Here is a 21,058-nt window from a genome sequence, read left to right on the forward strand (position 1 = left end):
TGCTGCCTCTTCTTTTTCTGGCTGACAAAGCCTCGATGACCTGCGCTGCTAACGCTTCTGGCTGTCAAATCCTCGACGACCTGCTGCCGCTGCCCCTTCTGGCTGTCAAAGCCTCGACGATCTGCGCTGCTACCTCTGCTGCTTCTGGCTGTCAAAGCCTCGACGATCTGCGCTGCTGCCTCTGCCTCTTCTGGCTGTCAAAGCCTCAAGGTCCTGCACTGCTGCCTCTTCTTTTTCTGGCTGTCAAAGCCTCAATGACCTGCGCTGCTGCCTCTTCCTTTTCTTGTTGTCAAAGCCTCAATGACCTGCGCTGCTGCTGCAGCCGCTTCTGGCTGTCAAAGCCTCAACGATCTGCGCTGCTGCCACAGCCTCTTCTGGCTGTCAAAGCCTCAACGATATGCGCTGCTGTCTGCCTCTTCTGGCTGTCAAAGCCTCGACGACCTGCACTGCTGCCTCCGCCTCCTCTGGCTGTCAAAGCCTTGACAACCTGCGCTGCTGACGCTTCTGGCTGTCAAAGCCTCAACGATCTGCGCTGCTGCCTCTGCCTCTTCTGGCTGTCAAAGCCTCGACAATCTGTGCTGCTGCCTCTGCCTCTTCTGGCTGTCAAAGCCTGGACGACCTGCACTGCTGCCTCTTCCTTTTCTGGCTGTCAAAGCCTCGACGACCTGCGCTGCTGCCTCTTCCTTTTCTTGTTGTCAAAGCCTCGAAGACCTCGGCTGCTGCCGCAGCCCCTTCTGGCTGCCAAAGCCTCAACGATCTGCGCTGCTGCCACAGCCCCTTCTGGCTGTCAAAGCCTCAACGATATGCGCTGCTGCCTCTGCCTCTTCTGGCTGTCAAACCTCGACGACCTGTGCTGCTGCCTCTTCCTTTTCTGGCTGTCAAAGTCTCGACAACCTGCTCTGCTGCCGCTGCCCCTTCTGGCTGTCAATGCCTCAACGATATGCGCTGCTGCCTCTGCCTCTTCTGGCTGTCAAAGTCTCGATGAGCTGAACTGCTGCCTCCGCGTCTTCTGGCTGTCAAAGACTCGACAACCTGCGCTGCTGCTGCTGCCCATTCTGGCTGTCAAAGCCTCAGCGACCTGCGCTGCTGCCTCCGCCTATTCTGGCTGTCAAAGCCTCGACGACCTGCACTGCTGCCGCAGCCCCTTCTTGTTGTCAAAGCCTCGACAACCTGTGCTGCCGCCTCTGCCCCTTCTGGCTGTCAAAGCCTCGACAACCTGTGCTGCTGCCTCGGCTTCTTCTGGAAGTCAGAGATTCGATGACCTTTGCTGCTGCCGCTGCCCCGTCTGGCTGTCAAAGCCTCAACGACCTGCTCTGCTGCCGCTGCCCCTTCTGGCTGTCAAAGACTCGACGACCTGTGCTGCTGCCTCTGTCGCTTCTGGCTGTCAAAGCCTCAACGATCATCGCTGCTGCCTCTGCCTCTTCTGGCTGTCAAAGCCTCGACGACCTGCACTGCTGCCTATTCCTTTTCTGGCTGTCAAAGCATCAACGATCTGCGCTGCTGCCACAGACCCTCCTGGCTGTCAAAGCCTCAAGGTCCTGCACTGCTGCCTCTTCTTTTTCTGGCTGACAAAGCCTCGATGACCTGCGCTGCTAACGCTTCTGGCTGTCAAATCCTCGACGACCTGCTGCCGCTGCCCCTTCTGGCTGTCAAAGCCTCGACGATCTGCGCTGCTACCTCTGCCTCTTCTGGCTGTCAAAGCCTCAAGGTCCTGCACTGCTGCCTCTTCTTTTTCTGGCTGTCAAAGCCTCAATGACCTGCGCTGCTGCCTCTTCCTTTTCTTGTTGTCAAAGCCTCAATGACCTGCGCTGCTGCTGCAGCCGCTTCTGGCTGTCAAAGCCTCAACGATCTGCGCTGCTGCCACAGCCTCTTCTGGCTGTCAAAGCCTCAACGATATGCGCTGCTGTCTGCCTCTTCTGGCTGTCAAAGCCTCGACGACCTGCACTGCTGCCGCAGCCCCTTCTGGCTGTCAAAGCCTCGACAACCTGTGCTGCCGCCTCTGCCCCTTCTGGCTGTCAAAGCCTCGACAACCTGTGCTGCTGCCTCTGGTTCTTCTGGAAGTCAGAGACTCGATGACCTTTGCTGCTGCCGCTGCCCCGTCTGGCTGTCAAAGCCTCAACGACCTGCTCTTCTGCCACAGCCCCTTCTGGCTGTCAAAGCCTCGATGACCTGCACTGCTGCCTCCGCCTCTTCTGGCTGTCGAAGCCTTGACAACCTGCGCTGCTGACGCTTCTGGCTGTCAAAGCCTTGACGACCTGCTGCTGCTGCCCTTTCTGGCTGTCAACGCCTCATCGATCTGCGCTGCTACCTCTGCCACTTCTGGCTGTCAAAGCCTCGACGACCTGCGCTGCTGCCTCTTCCTTTTCTTGTTGTCAAAGCCTCGATGACCTGCGCTGCTACCGCAGCCCCTTCTGGCTGTCAAAGCCTCAACGATCTGCACTGCTGCCACAGCCTCTTCTGGCTGTCAAAGCCTCAACGTTATGCGCTGCTGTCTCTGCCTCTTCTGGCTGTCAAAGCCTTGATGTCCCGTGCTGCTGCCGCTGCCCCTTCTGGCTTTCAAAGCCTCAACGATCTGCGCTACTGCCGCTGCCCCTTCTGGCTGTCAAAGCCTCAACTTCCTGCGCTGCTGCCACTGCCCCTTCTGCCTGTCAAAGCCTCGACGATCTGCACTGCTGCCTCTGCCTCTTCTAGCTGTCAAAGCCTCGACAACCTGTGCTGCTGCCTCTTCCTTTTCTGGCTGTCATGGCCTTGATGACCTGCGCTGCTGCTTCTTCCTTTTCTTGTTGTCAAAGCCTCGATGACCTGCGCTGCTAACGCAGCCCCTTCTGGCTGTCAAAGCCTCAACGATCTGCACTGCTGCCACAGCCTCTTCTGGCTGTCAAAGCCTCAACGTTATGCGCTGCTGTCTCTGCCTCTTCTGGCTGTCAAAGCCTTGACGTCCCGTGCTGCTGCCGCTGCCCCTTCTGGCTTTCAAAGCCTCAACGATCTGCGCTACTGCCGCTGCCCCTTCTGGCTGTCAAAGCCTCAACTTCCTGCGCTGCTGCCACTGCCCCTTCTGCCTGTCAAAGCCTCGACGATCTGCACTGCTGCCTCTGCCTCTTCTGGCTGTCAAGCCTCGACGATATGCGCTGCTGCCTCTGCCTCTTCTGGCTGTCAAAGCCTCGATGTCCTGCGTTTCTTCCGCTGCCCCTTCTGGCTGTTAAAGCCTCAACGATATGCGCTGCTGCCGCTGCCTCTTCTGGCTGTCAAATCCTTAATGAACTGTGCTGCTGCCTATGCCTCTTCTGGCTGTTAAAGCCTCGACGACCTGTGCTGCTGAGTCTGCCTCTTCTGGCTGTCAAAGCCTCGATGACCTGCACTGCTGCCTCTGCCTCTTCTGGGTGTCAAAGCCTCGACAACCTGCACTGCTGCCTCCGCCTCTTCTGGCTTTCAAAGCCTTGACGAACTGCGCTGCTGACACTGATGCTTCTGGCTGTCAAGGCCTCGACGACCAGCGCTGGTGCCACTGCCCCTTCTGGCTGTTAAAGCCTCGACGACCTGTTCTGCTGCTTCTGACTCTCCTGGCTGTCAACGCCTTGACGACCTGTGCTGCTGCCGCTGCCCCTTCTGGCTGTCAATGCCTCAACGATCTACGCTGCTGCCTCTGCCTCTTCTGGCTGTCAAAGCCTCGATGACCTGCACTGCTGCCTCCGCCTCCTCTGGCTGTCAAAGCCTTGACAACCTGCGCTGCTGACGCTTCTGGCTCTCAAAGCCTCAACGATCTGCGCTGCTGCCTCTGCCTCTTCTGGCTGTCAAAGCCTCGACAATCTGTGCTGCTGTGTCTGCCTCTTCTGGCTGTCAAAGCCTGGACGACCTGCACTGCTGCCTCTTCCTTTTCTGGCTGTCAAAGCCTCGACGACCTGCGCTGCTGCCTCTTCCTTTTCTTCTTGTCAAAGCCTCGAAGACCTGCGCTGCTGCCGCAGCCCCTTCTGGCTGTCAAAGCCTCAACGATCTGCGCTGCTCCAAAGCCTCTTCTGGCTGTCAAAGCCTCAACGATATGCGCTGCTGCCTCGGCCTCTTCCGGCTGTCAAAGCCTCGACGAACTGTGCTGCTGCCTCTTCCTTTTCTGGCTGTCAAAGTCTCGACAACCTGCTCTGCTGCTGCTGCCCATTCTGGCTGTCAAAGCCTCAACGATATGCGCTGCTGCCGCTGCCCCTTCTGGCTGTCAAAGTCTCAACAATCAGCGCTGCTGCCTCTGCCTCTTCTGGCTGTCAAAGTCTCGATGAGCTGAACTGCTGCCTCCGCCTCTTCTGGCTGTCAAAGACTCGACAACCTGCTCTGCTGCCTCCGCCTCTTCTGGCTGTCAAAGCCTTGACGACCTGCGCTGCTGACACTGATGCTTCTGGCTGTCAAGGCCTCGACGACCTGCGCTACTGCCGCTGCCCCTTCTGGCTGTCAAAGACTCGACGACCTGTGCATCTGCCTCTGTCGCTTCTGGCTGTCAAAGCCTCAACGATCATCGCTGCTGTATCTGCCTCTTCTGGCTGTCAAAGTCTCGATGAGCTGAACTGCTGCCTCCGCCTCTTCTGGCTGTCAAAGACTCGACAACCTGCGCTGCTGCTGCTGCCCATTCTGGCTGTCAAAGCCTCAGCGACCTGCACTTCTGCCTCTGCCTCTTCTGGCTGTCGAAGCCTTGACAACCTGCGCTGCTAACGCTTCTGGCTGTCAAAGCCTCGACGACCTGCTACCTCTGCTGCTTCTGGCTGTCAAAGCCTCGACGATCTGCGCTGCTACCTCTGCTGCTTCTGGCTGTCAAAGCCTCGACGATCTGCGCTGCTGCCTCTGCCTCTTCTGGCTGTCAAAGCCTAGACAATCTGTGCTGCTGCCTCTTCTTTTTCTGGCTGTCAAAGCCTCGATGACCTGCGCTGCTGCCTCTTCCTTTTCTTGTTGTCAAAGCCTCAATGACCTGCGCTGCTGCCGCAGCCGCTTCTGGCTGTCAAAGCCTCAACGATCTGCGCTGCTGCCACAGCCTCTTCTGGCTGTCAAAGCCTCAACGATATGCGCTGCTGTCTGCCTCTTCTGGCTGTCAAAGCCTCGACGACCTGCACTGCTGCCGCAGCCCCTTCTGGCTGTCAAAGCCTCGACAACCTGTGCTGCCGCCTCTGCCCCTTCTGGCTGTCAAAGCCTCGACAACCTGTGCTGCTGCCTCTGGTTCTTCTGGAAGTCAGAGACTCGATGACCTTTGCTGCTGCCGCTGCCCCGTCTGGCTGTCAAAGCCTCAACGATCTGCGCTGCTGCCACAGCCTCTTCTGGCTGTCAAAGCCTCAACGATATGCGCTGCTGTCTGCCTCTTCTGGCTGTCAAAGCCTCGACGATCTTCGCTGCCGCTGCTGCCCCTTCTGGCTGTCAAGCCTCGACGATATGCGCTGCTGCCTCTTCCTCTTCTGGCTGTCAAAGCCTTAATGAACTGTGCTGCTGCCTTTGCCTTTTCTGGCTGTCAAAGGGTTGACGACCTGCGCTGCCGCCGCTGCCCCTTCTGGCTGTCAAAGCCTCGACGGCCTGCACTGCTGCCGCTGCCTCTTCTGGCTGTCAAAGCCTTAATGAACTGTGCTGCTGCCTATGCCTCTTCTGGCTGTCAAAGGGTCGACAACCTGCGCTGCTGCCGCTGCCCCTTCTGGCTGTCAAAGCCTCGACGGCCTGCACTGCTGCCGCTGCCCCTTCTGGCTGTCAAAGCCTCGAAGTCCTGCGCTGCCGCCGCAGCCCCTTCTGACTGGGAATCTGGAGACCCATTAAAAATCACAGGCGGGTGAAGCCTGTGAACATGGGATTCGGCGGGCACCCTTTGCACCTCCCCTACCCGTGGGGAAACCCGGTTTCAGGTATCCGGAGCGACGTGGGGTGAGCGGCACGGTGCTTAGATTCGACTGCTTCTTCCACGGAGCGAAGCCGCTATGCTGTTGCCGGAGAGCGCTGACTTTTTTCTTGTGGACAATTTGACTTTAAAGCAACTACCCATGAGTAGAGCTGAAGCAGGAGAATTGAATTTTTAAACGTCTAATTTGGTATCGAAACGGGGAGGTTCAACACAGGAAGTCCGCCTTCCCCTTTTGTAACTAGACTGAAGCAACGAGGCTGCAAGCTGAAGTCTTTGAAAGCCTATTGTAAAGGACTAAATTTCCATTGGTAAAAAACATTAAACCCCCCTTGGAGGCCGGAGAAGGGGGGAGGGAGTTTTGGACGGAGCATGTCTGCAGGAGAGAGCGAAGAGAGTTAAAATACCACTGCTCCGACCCTGGAAACGGGCTGGTAGCAGGACTGACGTTCATTGACAGTGATTAGAATGTTCATTGACAGCTAGCTAAATAAGAGAAATACATTGTTTCCACTGTCTCTGTCTGCTCTTAAAAAGGAGTAAAAGTAACTGAAAATTGAAACTAACTTCATTGTTTGAACTGTGTTTAAAAGGGGACATTACGGATTAATATAAATAGAAACTGTTTCCCCCTAGAGGAAGCTTTTGAAACTGTTACAAGTGCTGGGCTGGGGAAATTTCCAGCTGCAAGATAAAAAACTGTGTGACTCTGGGACTGACCTTGAATCTTTTAAGTGTTATGGCAAATGGAAAGGAAAAAACAGACCAGTCAATTCCTGAAAAAACATTAAGGTCTGGGAAGACTTTGCAGCAACCCAGGAGAGCCTCAACATCAGCCCCCCTGCCTCTTCAGCTGCTGTACCAGCATACTCAAAATCAAGAGGAATGTCAACAGAAGAGGCCTTAGCGGTTGCATTAAGCAAGATAAATGATTCATTGTAACAGCTTAACAAGAAAGTGGATGTGGCAACCACTAAAATTGATTTAGTATAAATAATCTGGGTCAAAAGGTGAATACCAGTACAGAAACCATTCAGAAATTGATACAGGAATCTACTTTGATACAGCAGACTGCGGAGGAAGCCAGGGAAAAAGCTGTTGCTGTGGAATGTAAAGTAACACAACTGGAGAGAGAGAGAGTCCCAGCCCTACAGAGGCAACTTGATGACCATAAGTTGAAGCTTGCTATGATTGAACTTAAAGAAAAACAGACAAATCTGAGGATCAGAGCTTTACCTGAATTGGAGAAGGAAAGTTTGATCAGAGCTTTACCTGAATTGGAGAAGGAAAGTTTGATAGACTTTCTCACGCAGGAATTTGCCAACTTTTGGGACTTGGACTTGGGCCGAGAAGAGTTTAGAATTGTGAAGGCCTTCAGACTTGGAAGAGGAGGGAAAAAAGAGAAGAATAGAATAAGAGATTGCTTGATTACCCTCCAAATCAAAGAAGAGAGAGACAGAATATTGGGTTGGCACTACCAGAAGAACTTAGAAGTACAACAGTCAAGAGTGGAAATTTTTTAAGACATCCCGAAATATCTCTTGGATCTTAGGCCTAACTACAGAGACTTGGTTGCCCTGCTGAGAAGGAATAAAATCATCTTTAGGTGGGAGTTTCCCCAAGGTCTATCTTTCAGTTTCAAAGGAAGGAAAATAAAAATAAGATCAGTAGAAGATAAAGTAAAGTTTTGTATAAATACGAAGAAGATCTGCAGAAGGAACTTGGAAAAGGGCCACGAGCATCGGATAGAAGATCACCAGATAGAGGACTAGAGCAAAGAGCATCGGATCACCAAATAGAGGAATATTGGATATATCAGCATTACCCTTTGGATTGGATCCCCCAGTGAACGTGTCACCAACACCACCAACAGAAGAGCAAGCATTGGGCGCAGTTGGAGGAATATCAGTGTAATTACATCATGGCGTTGCAAGTTTTGAGCTGGAATGTAAATGGACTGAACTCCCCAGAAAAAAGGCGGAGAGTCTCATTTATTGAAAAAAGAACAATTGGACTTGAACTGTTTACAAGAAACACATGTGATAAGGCTACACAGGAAGATATTGAGTAATAAAAGATTGGGCCATGAATTTATCTCATCAGATAAAGTTTAAAAAAGAGGAGTGGTCCTTTATGCAAAGGAGAGCCTATCACCGAAATTTATATTCAAAGATGACCAAGGAAGATTTGTTGCAATTGAAATTCAATCACAAGGAGAGCAGTTCTTGATAGTAGGCATCTATGCACCAAATGAAGGAAAATCGGAGTTCTTTAAGAAGTTACATGAGACTCTGATGGATTATATGGACTATAATATGATTTTGATGGGAGATATGAATGGAGTGGTGTCTACAAATATGGACAAGGCACAGAGACAGGTAGTCACTAAAGATGGTAGACTACCAAAAACCTTTTTTGACATGACTGAAAATATGGACTTAGTTGACATTTGGAGAATGAAGAGTCCTCGGGGAAGAGAGGGAACTTTCTTCTCTGAGGCTAAAATGACATGGACAAGAATTGACCAAATTTGGATAACTAGAGGACTGGTTCCGAAGACTAGCAAAGTGGAGATTTGCCCCAAAACTTGTTCTGACCATAATGCTGTGAAGATGGAAATTAAATTGACGCCAATTGGTTCCTTTAGATGGAGGATGAACGATACATTGTTCAGGAATGAAGAAGTGACCAAGAAGGCCCAAAAAAGTCTGAGAGACTATTTTGAGATAAATATGACTACTACAGTGGAAAAAAAGAATAATTTGGGACGCAAGTAAAGCGGTTATGAGAGGATTTTTAATACAACAGAATGCAGTTAAGAAGAGAACTCAAAATGAAAAAAAGGATAAAATCCTGGAGAAAATAAAGGAAGGAGAGAAGAAACTGAGAGCAAAACCAAAGTCACAGGAGATCCTGAAAGAGATAAAGTTATACCAAGTACAATATACGAAGCTGATGAATCAGGAAATAGAATGGAAGATTAAACAGATGAGGCAAAAGACATTTGAATCGGCAAATAAGTGTGGAAAATTGTTGGCCTGGCAAATGAAAAAAAGACAAAAACTTAATACTATTACTAATTTGGAAGTGGAAGGAAAGAATATACAGAACCCAGTGGAGATTAGGAAGTGTTTTCAGAGGTATTTTAAACAACTTTATACACAGGAGAAGCAGAAAGAAATGGATATTGATCGATTTTTGAAAATAAATGGACTACATAAAATCTCTCAGGAAAGCCAGCTAATGTTGAATTACAAAATAACAGATCAGGAAGTGGAAGGGGCCATCCAGAACATGCAATTAGGTAAATCTCCAGGACTGGATGGTTTGACTTCAAGATATTACAGACCTTTGAAAGAATGGTTAATACAACCATTGAAGGAAGTCTGTAATGAAATATTGGAGGGGAAAAGGGCACCAGAGTCGTGGAAGGAAGCTTATATTACACTTATACCGAAAACAGAGACTGAAAAGACACAGCTTAAGAATTACCGCCCCATATTGCTGCTTAATGTGGATTACAATTTTTTTGCAGATATTTTGGCTAAAAGATTAAAAAAGGTGTTCTCCCGGGCAGACATTTGTCTGATAATACGAGGAATATAATTAATATTCTAGAAAAATTACAAGTGAATATCAATACTAAGGCAGTTTTGATTTTTGTAGATGCAGAGAAGGCCTTTGACAACATTTATTGTTTTATGAAGAAGAATCAACAGGGGATGGGGGTAGGTCAAGGTTTTGAAAATGGTATAGGTGCAATTTATTCAGAACAAAAGGCAAAATTAATTGTGAACAATGTAGTGACAGAAGAGTTTAGGATTGAGAAAGGGACACGACAAGGCTGCCCAATTTCTCCATTGCTCTTTATATCGGTCCTTGAGGTTTTGGTAAATATGATTAGAAAGGACCAAGAGGTTAAAGGTATACAACTGGGATCTAAACAGTACTAAACAGTACAAACTGAAAGCATTTGCTGATGATTTAGTATTGACTTTACAGGAGCCAGAATCTAGTACTAAAAGAGTACTGGAACTGATTCAAGAATTCAGACAGGTAGCAGGTTTTAAGTTGAACAAGATGAAAACTAAGGTTTTAGAGAAAAACTTAACTGTGAATGAGAGAGAGAAGTTTCAGGAGGAGACAGGACTAACATTGGTTAAGAAAGTGAAATATTTAGGGGTTAACATGACTGCTAAGAATGTGAACTTATTTAAGGATAATTATGAAAAATGTTGGATTGAAGTGAAAAGGGACTTAGAAATATGGTCAAATTTGAATTTATCATTGTTAGGCCGAATTGCTGTGATAAAAATGAATGTATTGCCAAGTTGTTTTTGTTTCAAACATTGCAAATTCTGGACAAGATGGATTGTTTCAAGAAGTGGCAGAAAGATATTTCTAGATTTGTCTGGCAGGGCAAGAAGCCTAGAATAAAATTTAAGATATTAACTGATGCTAAAGAAAGAGGTGGATTTGCCCTGCCAGACCTTAAACTTTACTATGAATCAGCTGCTTTTTGCTGGCTGAGAGAATGGCTGCTTCTTGAAAACACTGACATGCTGGATCTAGAAGGTTTCAATAATGCATTTGGTTGGCATGCATATTTGTGGTATGATAAGGTAAAAGCACATAAAGCGTTTAAAAACCATATTGTTAGAAAAGCACTGTTCAATGATTGGATAAGATATAAGGATTTGTTAGAAAAGAAAACCCCAAGATGGTTGTCACCAATAGAAGCGAAGGCACAGAAAAAACTCAATATGGAGGACAAATGGCCGAAATATTGGGAAATTTTGGAACAAGATGGTGACAGAATAAAATTGCAGAGCTTTGAAAAATTGAAAAATAAAGTGCGAGATTGGCTCCATTATTACCAAATAATGGAGGCATAAAATTTGGACAAAAAAGTTGGCTTCCAGGTGGAAAAATCAAAATTGGAAACAGAATTATTAGATCCAAAAACTAAGCATTTGTCAAGAATGTATAACTTGTTGCTGAAATGGAACACTCAGGATGAAACGGTGAAATCTGCTATGATTAAATGGGCAAAAGATGTTGGACATAACATAATGATGGCTGACTGGGAACAGTTATGGACCACAGGTATGAAATTTACGACATGTAATGCCCTAAGAGAGAATTTAATGAAAATGATTTACAGGTGGTACATGACACCAGTCAAGCTTACAAAAAATTATCATTTACCCGACGATAAATGTTGGAAATGTAATGAGACTGATGGTACATTCTTTCACCTTTGGTGGACATGCCCAAGGATTAAGACATTCTGGGTAATGATTTATAATGAAATGAAAAAGGTATTCAAATATACCTTCCTGAAGAAACCAGAGGCCTTTCTCCTGGGCATGGTTGGCCAATTGGTGCCAAAGAAGGATAGAACATTTTTAATGTATGCAACAACAGCAGCAAGAATACTCATCGCAAAGTATTGGAAGACACAAGATTTACCCACCCGGGAAGAATGGCAGATGAAGTTGATGGACTACATGGAATTGGTGGAAATGACTGGCAGAATCCGAGACCAGGGAGAAGAGTCGGTGGAAGAAGACTGGAAAAAGTTTAAAGACTATTTACAGAAATCCTGTAAAATTAATGAATGTTAGGAAAATGTTGGAATGAAGTTATATGGCTTTAGTAGAAATGTTATAAGGAACTAAGTACAAATAGATTATTAGTGTATTAAAGGGAAAAATAAGGTTAGAATATGTTAAGATAATTACAGGACAGAAAACAGAGGAAGATGGAAAGGAATTGCTGAAACAATTAACAGAAGTGGAATACAAAAAGGGAGGTGCGAGGAGGTCGCGGAAATAAGTGAATGAAAGATAAGATACTGAATTTGTTTGATGTGTTTTAAATTGTGTTTGTTTGTTTTTTAGTTTAGTGTGTTACTGTTATGTAGTGTTTTTGTATTGTATTGTATTTTTTTTTATTGTATTGTATTGTTTTTTTATTTGTAGTGTTTAAATTGTTGGAAAAGTAATAAATATTATTTATTTTTTTAAAAAAAGAAAAAAAACACTGACGTGTTGGATCTAGAAGGTTTCAATAATGTTTTTGGTTGGCATGCATATTTGTGGTATGATAAGGTAAAAGCACACAAAGCTTTTAAAAATCATATTGTTAGAAAAGCATTGTTTGATGTTTAGATAAGATATAAGGATTTGTTAGAAAAGAAAACCCCAAGATGGTTGTCACCAATGGAAGCGAAGGCACAGAAAAAAACTCAATATGGAGGACAAATGGCCGAAATATTGGGAAATTTTGGAACAAGATGGAGACAGAATAAAATTGCAGAGTTTTGAAAAATTGAAAAATAAAGTGCGAGATTGGCTCCATTATTATCAAATCATAGAGGCATACAATTTGGACAAAAAAGTTGGCTTCCAGGTGGAAAAATCAAAATTGGAAACAGAATTGTTAGACTCAAAAATCAAGAATTTGTCAAGAATGTATAACTTGCTGTTGAAATGGAACACTCAGGATGAAATGGTGAAATCTGATATCATTAAATGGGCACAAGATGTTGGACACAACATAATGATGGCTGACTGGGAACAGTTATGGACCACAGGCATGAAATTCACGGCATGTAATGCCCTAAGAGAAAACTTAATGAAAATGATTTACAGGTGGTACATGACACCAGTCAAGCTTACAAAAAATTATCATTTACCCGACGATAAATGTTGGAAATGTAATGAGACTGAAGGTACATTCTATCACCTTTGGTGGACATGCCCAAGGATTAAGACATTCTGGGTAATGATTTATAATGAAATGAAAAAGGTATTCAAATATACCTTCCTGAAGAAACCAGAGGCCTTTCTCCTGGGCATGGTCGGCCAATAGGTGCCAAAGAAGGATAGAACATTTTTAATGTATGCAACAACAGCAGCAAGAATACACATCGCAAAGTATTGGAAGACACAAGATTTACCCACCCGGGAAAAATGGCAGATGAAGTTGATGGACCACATGGAACGGGCGGAAATGACTGGCAGAATCCGAGACCAGGGAGAAGAGTTGGTGGAAGAAGACTGGAAAAGGTTTAAAGATTATTTACGGAAATATTGTGAAATTAATGAATGTTAGAAAAATGTTGGAATGAAGTTATATGGCTTTAGTAGAAATGTTATAAGGAATTAAGTATAAACGGATTAATAGAGTATTAAAGGAAAAAATAAGGTTAGAATGTGTTAAGATAATTACAGGACAGAAAACAGAGGAAGATGGAAAGGAATTGCTGAAACAATTAACAGAAGTGGAATACAAAAAGGGAGGTGCGAGGAGGTCGCGGAAATAAGTGAATGAAAGATAAGATACTGAATTTGTTTGATGTGTTTTAAATTGTGTTTGTTTGTTTTTTAGTTTAGTGTGTTACTGTTATGTAGTGTTTTTGTATTGTATTGTATTTTTTTTTATTGTATTGTATTGTTTTTTTATTTGTAGTGTTTAAATTGTTGGAAAAGTAATAAATATTATTTATTTTTTTAAAAAAAGAAAAAAAACACTGACGTGTTGGATCTAGAAGGTTTCAATAATGTTTTTGGTTGGCATGCATATTTGTGGTATGATAAGGTAAAAGCACACAAAGCTTTTAAAAATCATATTGTTAGAAAAGCATTGTTTGATGTTTAGATAAGATATAAGGATTTGTTAGAAAAGAAAACCCCAAGATGGTTGTCACCAATGGAAGCGAAGGCACAGAAAAAAACTCAATATGGAGGACAAATGGCCGAAATATTGGGAAATTTTGGAACAAGATGGAGACAGAATAAAATTGCAGAGTTTTGAAAAATTGAAAAATAAAGTGCGAGATTGGCTCCATTATTATCAAATCATAGAGGCATACAATTTGGACAAAAAAGTTGGCTTCCAGGTGGAAAAATCAAAATTGGAAACAGAATTGTTAGACTCAAAAATCAAGAATTTGTCAAGAATGTATAACTTGCTGTTGAAATGGAACACTCAGGATGAAATGGTGAAATCTGATATCATTAAATGGGCACAAGATGTTGGACACAACATAATGATGGCTGACTGGGAACAGTTATGGACCACAGGCATGAAATTCACGGCATGTAATGCCCTAAGAGAAAACTTAATGAAAATGATTTACAGGTGGTACATGACACCAGTCAAGCTTACAAAAAATTATCATTTACCCGACGATAAATGTTGGAAATGTAATGAGACTGATGGTACATTCTTTCACCTTTGGTGGACATGCCCAAGGATTAAGACATTCTGGGTAATGATTTATAATGAAATGAAAAAGGTATTCAAATATACCTTCCTGAAGAAACCAGAGGCCTTTCTCCTGGGCATGGTCGGCCAATAGGTGCCAAAGAAGGATAGAACATTTTTAATGTATGCAACAACAGCAGCAAGAATACACATCGCAAAGTATTGGAAGACACAAGATTTACCCACCCGGGAAAAATGGCAGATGAAGTTGATGGACCACATGGAACGGGCGGAAATGACTGGCAGAATCCGAGACCAGGGAGAAGAGTTGGTGGAAGAAGACTGGAAAAGGTTTAAAGATTATTTACGGAAATATTGTGAAATTAATGAATGTTAGAAAAATGTTGGAATGAAGTTATATGGCTTTAGTAGAAATGTTATAAGGAATTAAGTATAAACGGATTAATAGAGTATTAAAGGAAAAAATAAGGTTAGAATGTGTTAAGATAATTATAGGATAGAAAACAGAGGAAGATGGAAAGGAATTGCTGAAACAATTAATAGAAGTGGAATACAAAAAGGGAGGTGTGAGGAGGTCGCGGAAATAAGTGAATGAAAGATAAGATACTGAAATTATTTGATGTGTTTTAAACTGTTTTTGTTTTGTTTTGTTAGTTTAATGTGTTAGTGTTATGTAGTGTTTTTGTATTGTATTGTATTGTTTTTCTGTTTTGTAGTGTTTAAATTGTTGGAAAAGTAATAAATATTATATTTTTAAAAAATGAAGAAAGTAGGAAAAACCACTGGGGCGGTAAGATACAATCTAAATCAAATCCCTTATGAATACACAGTGGAAGTGAGGAACAGGTTTAAGGATTTAGATTTGCTGGACAGAGTGCCTGAAGAACTATAGATGGAGGCTCGCAACATTATACAGGAGGCAGCAACGAAAAACATCCCAATGAAAAGGAAATGCAAGAAAGCAAAGTGGCTGTCCAACAAGGCCTTACAAATAGTGGGGGAGAGAAGGCAAGCAAAATGTGAGGGAGATAGTGAAAGATACAGGAAATTGAATGCAGATTTCCAAAAAATAGCAAAGAGAGACAAAAAGGCCTTCTTAAATGAGCAATGCAAAGAAATAGAGGAAAACAACAGAATGGGAAGAACCAGAGATTTGTTCAAGAAAACTGGAGATATGAAAGTAACATTTCGTCCAAAGATTACCATAATAAAGGACAAAAGTGGTAAGGATGCTAGCAAGGTTATGCTTAAAATTCTACAAGGAAGACTCCCAGAAGTGCAGGCTGGATTTAGAAGAGGTAGAGGAACCAAAGACCCAGTTTCAAACATGCGCTGGATTATGAAGAAAGCTAGAGAGTTCCAGAAAGACATCTACTTCTGCTTCATTGACTATGCAAAAGCCTTTGACTGTGTTGACCACAGCAAACTATGGCAAGTTCTTAAAGAAATGGGAGTGCCTGATCACCTCATCTATCTCCTGAGAAATCTCAATTGGTTCAAAATTGGGAAAGGAGTACGACAAGGCTGTATATTGTCTCCCTGCTTATTTAACTTATATGCAGAATTCATCATGTGAAAGGCTGGGCTGGATGAATACCTAGCCGGAATTAAGATTGCCGGAAGAAATATCAACAACCTCAGATATGCAGATGAAACAACACTGATGGCAGAAAGTGTGCAGGAATTAAAGAACCTTTTAATGAGGGTGAAAGAGGAGAGCGCAAAATATGGTCTGAAGCTCAACATCAAAAAAACGAAGATCATGGCCACTGGGCCCATCACCTCCTGGCAAATAGAAGGGGAAGAAATGGAGGCAGTGAGAGATTTTACTTTCTTGGGCTCCATGGTGACAGCAGCCATGAAATTAAAAGCTGGAGAAAGATGGGGAAAGATGGAGGATGCAAGGAGAAGGGGACAACAGGACGAGATGGTGGGACAGTGTTCTTGAAGCTATGATCATGCGGGAGGCAGTGGAAGACAGGAGGGCCTGGCGTGCTCTGCTCCATAGGGTCACGAAGAGTAGGACATGACTAAATGACTAAACAACAAAAATCCATTAGTCTTCAAAGCAGGGGTTGCGAATCTTTGGCTTGTGAGCCAAATTTCAGCCAGCACAGGTCTCAATTTGACATGTAAGGCTCTTTTTTCCAAACCACAAACCTGTCCTATAATATGCGACATCAGGTGTGCGGCAAAGGCAGCAGCACAGGTTGTCGAGTCTTTGACAGCCAGAAGAGGCAGAGGCAGCAGCACAGGTTGTTGAGGCCTTGATAGCCAGAAGGGGCAGTCGCAGCAGCACATGTCGTTGAGGCTTTGACAGCCAGTAGGGCAGTCGCAGCAGCACAGCTCGTTGAGGCTTTGACAGCCAGAAGGGTCAGAGGCAGCAGCGCAGGTAGTCAAGACTTTGACAGCCAGAAGAGGAAGAGGCAGCAGCGCAGGTCATCGAGGCTTTGACACCCAGAAGAAGCAGAGGCAGCTGCGCAGGTCGTCGAGGCTTTCACAGCCAGCAGACGCAGAGGCAGCAGCACAGGTCGTCGAGGCTTTGACAGCCAGAAGTGGCAGTTGCAGCAGCGCAGCTTGTCAAGTCTTTGACAAGCAGAAGAGGCAGAGGCAGCAGCAGAGGTCGTCGAGGCTTTGACAGCCAGAAGTGGCAGAGGCAGCAGCGCACGTTGTCGAAACTTTGACAGCCAGAAGTGGCAGTCGCAGCAGCACAGGTTGTCGAGGCTTTGACAAGCAGAAGAGGCAGAGGCAGCAGCACAGGTTGTCGACTTTTTGCCAGCCAGAAGAGGCAGAGGAAGCACCACAGGCCATCAAGGCTTTGACAGCCAGAAGACGCAGACGCAGCAGCACAGGTCATCGAGGCTTTGACAGTCAGAAGGGGCTGCGGCAGCAGCACAGGTCATGCAAGCTTTTAAAGCCAGAAGAAGTAGAGGCAGCAGCACAGGTTGTCGAGTCTTTGACAGTCAGAAGAGGCATAGCAGCAGCACAGGTCGTTGAGTCTTTGACAGCCAGAAGGGGCTGTGGCAGAGGCAGCAGCACAGGTCGTCGAGGGATTGACAGCCAGAAGGGGCGGTCGCAGCAGTGCAGGTTGTCGAGTCTTTGACAGCCAGAAGTGGCAGAGGCAGCAGCACAGGTCGTCGAGACTTTGACAGCCAGAAGGGGCAGTCGCAGGAGCGCAGGTTGTCGAGTCTTCGACAGCCAGAAGAGGCAGCGGCAGCAGCTCAGGTCTTGGAGCCTTTGACAGTCAGAAGTGGCTGCGGCAGCAGCACAGGTCATCGAGGCTTTGACAGCCAGAAGGGGCTGTGGCAGCAGCGCACGTACTCGTGGCTTTGAAAGCCAGAAGAGGCAGAGGCAGCAGTGCAGGTCGTTGAGGCTTTGACAGCCAGAAGAGGCAGCGGCAGCAGCACAGGTCGTTGAGGCTTTGACAGCCAGTAGAGGCAGAGGCAGCAGCACAGGTTGTCGAGTCTTTGACAGCCAGAAGAGGCAGAGGCAGCAGCACAGGTTATCGAGGCTTTGACACCCAAAAGAAGCAGAGGCAGCTGCGCAGGTCGTCGAGGCTTTGACAGCCAGAAGAGGCAAGAGGCAGCAGCACTGGTCGTCGAGGCTTTGACAGCCAGAAGTAGCAGTCGCAGCAGCGCAGTTTGTCGAGTCTTTGACAAGCAGAAGAGGCAGAGGCAGCAGAACAGGTCGTCGAGGCTTTGACAGCCAGAAGAAGCAGAGGCAGCAGCACAGGTTGTCGAGTTTTTGACAGCCAGAAGAGACAGAGGCAGCAGCGCAGGCCATCGAGGCTTTGACAGCCAGAAGAGGCAGAGGCAGCAGCGCAGGTCATCGATGCTTTGACAGCCAGAAGGGGCTGCGGCAGCAGCGCAGGTCATCGAGGCTTTGACAGCCAGATTGGGCTGCAGGAACAGCACAGGTCATGCAGGCTTTTAAAGCCAGAAGAAGCAGAGAAACAGGTTGTCGAGTCTTTGACAGCCAGAAGAGGCAGAGGCAGCAGCACAGGTTGTTGAGGCTTTGATAGCCAGACGGGGCAGTCGCAGCCGCACATGTCGTTGAGGCTTTGATAGCCAGAAGGGCAGTCGCAGCAGCACAGCTCGTTGAGGCTTTGACAGCCAGAAGGGGCAGAGGCAGCAGCGCAGGTTGTCGAGTCTTTGACAGCCAGAAGAGGAAGAGGCAGCAGCGCAGGTCATCGAGGCTTTGACACCGAGAAGAAGCAGAGGCAGCTGCGCAGGTCGTCGAGGCTTTCACAGCCAGCAGACGCAGAGGCAGCAGCACAGGTCGTCGAGGCTTTGACAGCCAGAAGTGGTAGTCGCAGCAGCGCAGCTTGTCAAGTCTTTGACAAGCAGAAGAGGCAGAGGCAGCAGCACATGTCGTCGAGGCTATGACAGCCAGAAGAAGCAGAGGCAGCAGCACAGGTTGTCGAGTCTTTGACAGCTAGAAGTGGCAGAGGCAGCAGCGCACGTTGTCGAAACTTTGACAGCCAGAAGTGGCAGTCGCAGCAGCGCAGGTCGTCGAGGATTTGACAGCCAAAAGTGGCAGTCGCAGCAGTGCAGGTTGTCGAGTCTTTGACAAGCAGAAGAGGCAGAGGCAGCAGCACAGGTTGTCCACTTTTTGCCAGCCAGAAGAGACAGAGGAAGCACCACAGGCCATCAAGGCTTTGACAGCCAGAAGAGGCAGAGGCAGCAGCGCAGGTCATCGAGGCTTTGACAGTCAGAAGGGGCTGCGGCAGCAGCACAGGTCATGCAAGCTTTTAAAGCCAGAAGAAGTAGAGGCAGCAGCACAGGTTGTCGAGTCTTTGACAGCCAGAAGAGGCTGTGGCAGAGGCAGCATCACAGGTCGTCGAGGGCTTGACAGCCAGAAGGGGTGGTCGCAGCAGTGCAGGTTGTCGAGTCTTTGACAGCCAGAAGTGGCAGAGGCAGCAGCACAGGTCGTCGAGGCTTTGATAGCCAGACGGGGCAGTCGCAGCAGCACATGTCGTGAGTCTTTGACAGCCAGAAGGGGCAGTCGCAGCTGCGCAGGGCTTCGAGGCTTTGACAGCCAGAAGGGGCAGAGGCAGCAGCGCAGGTTGTCGAGTCTTTGACAGCCAGAAGAGGAAGAGGCAGCAGCGCAGGTCATAAAGGCTTTGACAGCCAGAAGAGGCAGAGGCAGCAGCGCAGGTCATCGCGGCTTTGACACCCAGAAGAAGCAGAGACAGCTGCGCAGGTCGTCGAGGCTTTCACAGCCAGCAGACGCAGAGGCAGCAGCACAGGTGGTCGAGGCTTTGACAGCCAGAAGTAGCAGTCGCAGCAGCGCAGTTTGTCGAGTCTTTGACAAGCAGAAGAGGCAGAGGCAGCAGAACAGGTCATCGAGGCTTTGACAGCCAGAAGTAGCAGTCGCAGCAGCGCAGTTTGTCGAGTCTTTGACAAGCAGAAGAGGCAGAGGCAGCAGAACAGGTCGTCGAGGCTTTGACAGCCAGAAGAAGCAGAGGCAGCAGCACAGGTTGTCGAGTTTTTGACAGCCAGAAGAGACAGAGGCAGCAGCGCAGGTCATCGATGCTTTGACAGCCAGAAGGGGCTGCGGCAGCAGCGCAGGTCATCGAGGCTTTGACAGCCAGATTGGGCTGCAGGAACAGCACAGGTCATGCAGGCTTTTAAAGCCAGAAGAAGCAGAGAAACAGGTTGTCGAGTCTTTGACAGCCAGAAGAGGCAGAGGCAGCAGCACAGGTTGTTGAGGCTTTGATAGCCAGACGGGGCAGTCGCAGCAGCACATGTCGTTGAGGCTTTGATAGCCAGAAGGGCAGTCGCAGCAGCACAGCTCGTTGAGGCTTTGACAGCCAGAAGGGGCAGAGGCAGCAGCGCAGGTTGTCGAGTCTTTGACAGCCAGAAGAGGAAGAGGCAGCAGCGCAGGTCATCGAGGCTTTGACACCCAGAAGAAGCAGAGGCAGCTGCGCAGGTTGTCGAGGCTTTCACAGCCAGCAGACGCAGAGGCAGCAGCACAGGTCGTCGAGGCTTGGACAGCCAGAAGTGGTAGTCGCAGCAGCACAGCTTGTCAAGTCTTTGACAAGCAGAAGAGGCAGAGGCAGCAGCGCATGTCGTCGAGGCTATGACAGCCAGAAGAAGCAGAGGCAGCAGCACAGGTTGTCGAGTCTTTGACAGCTAGAAGTGGCAGAGGCAGCAGCGCAGGTTGTCGAAACTTTGACAGCCAGAAGTGGCAGTCGCAGCAGCGCAGGTCGTCGAGGATTTGACAAGCAGAAGAGGCAGAGGCAGCAGCACAGGTTGTCCACTTTTTGCCAGCCAGAAGAGACAGAGGAAGCACCACAGGCCATCAAGGCTTTGACAGCCAGAAGAGGCAGAGGCAGCAGCGCAGGTCATCGAGGCTTTGACAGTCAGAAGGGGCTGCGGCAGCAGCACAGGTCATGCAAGCTTTTAAAGCCAGAAGAAGTAGAGGCAGCAGCACAGGTTGTCGAGTCTTTGACAGCCAGAAGAGGCTGTGGCAGAGGCAGCATCACAGGTCGTCGAGGGCTTGACAGCCAGAAGGGGTGGTCGCAGCAGTGCAGGTTGTCGAGTCTTTGACAGCCAGAAGTGGCAGAGGCAGCAGCACAGGTCGTCGAGGCTTTGATAGCCAGACGGGGCAGTCGCAGCAGCACATGTCGTGAGTCTTTGACAGCCAGAAGGGGCAGTCGCAGCTGCGCAGGGCTTCGAGGCTTTGACAGCCAGAAGGGGCAGAGGCAGCAGCGCAGGTTGTCGAGTCTTTGACAGCCAGAAGAGGAAGAGGCAGCAGCGCAGGTCATAAAGGCTTTGACAGCCAGAAGAGGCAGAGGCAGCAGCGCAGGTCATCGCGGCTTTGACACCCAGAAGAAGCAGAGACAGCTGCGCAGGTCGTCGAGGCTTTCACAGCCAGCAGACGCAGAGGCAGCAGCACAGGTGGTCGAGGCTTTGACAGCCAGAAGTAGCAGTCGCAGCAGCGCAGTTTGTCGAGTCTTTGACAAGCAGA

The 21,058-nt window shown here is 47.7% G+C and overlaps 1 protein-coding gene across 1 annotated transcript in view; it reads left to right on the top strand.

Annotated features, from left to right (window-relative positions):
* Nucleotides 1-21,058, top strand: part of LOC309331834 (uncharacterized protein) — a gene marked incomplete at both ends in the record, with an annotated part of 114,822 nt that overhangs the window by 31,962 nt on the left and 61,802 nt on the right. The window lies entirely within an intron of this gene.

Source organism: Podarcis erhardii (genome assembly GCF_964252035.2).
Source record: "Podarcis erhardii genome assembly, chromosome: 16".
NCBI lineage: Eukaryota > Metazoa > Chordata > Lepidosauria > Squamata > Lacertidae > Podarcis > Podarcis erhardii.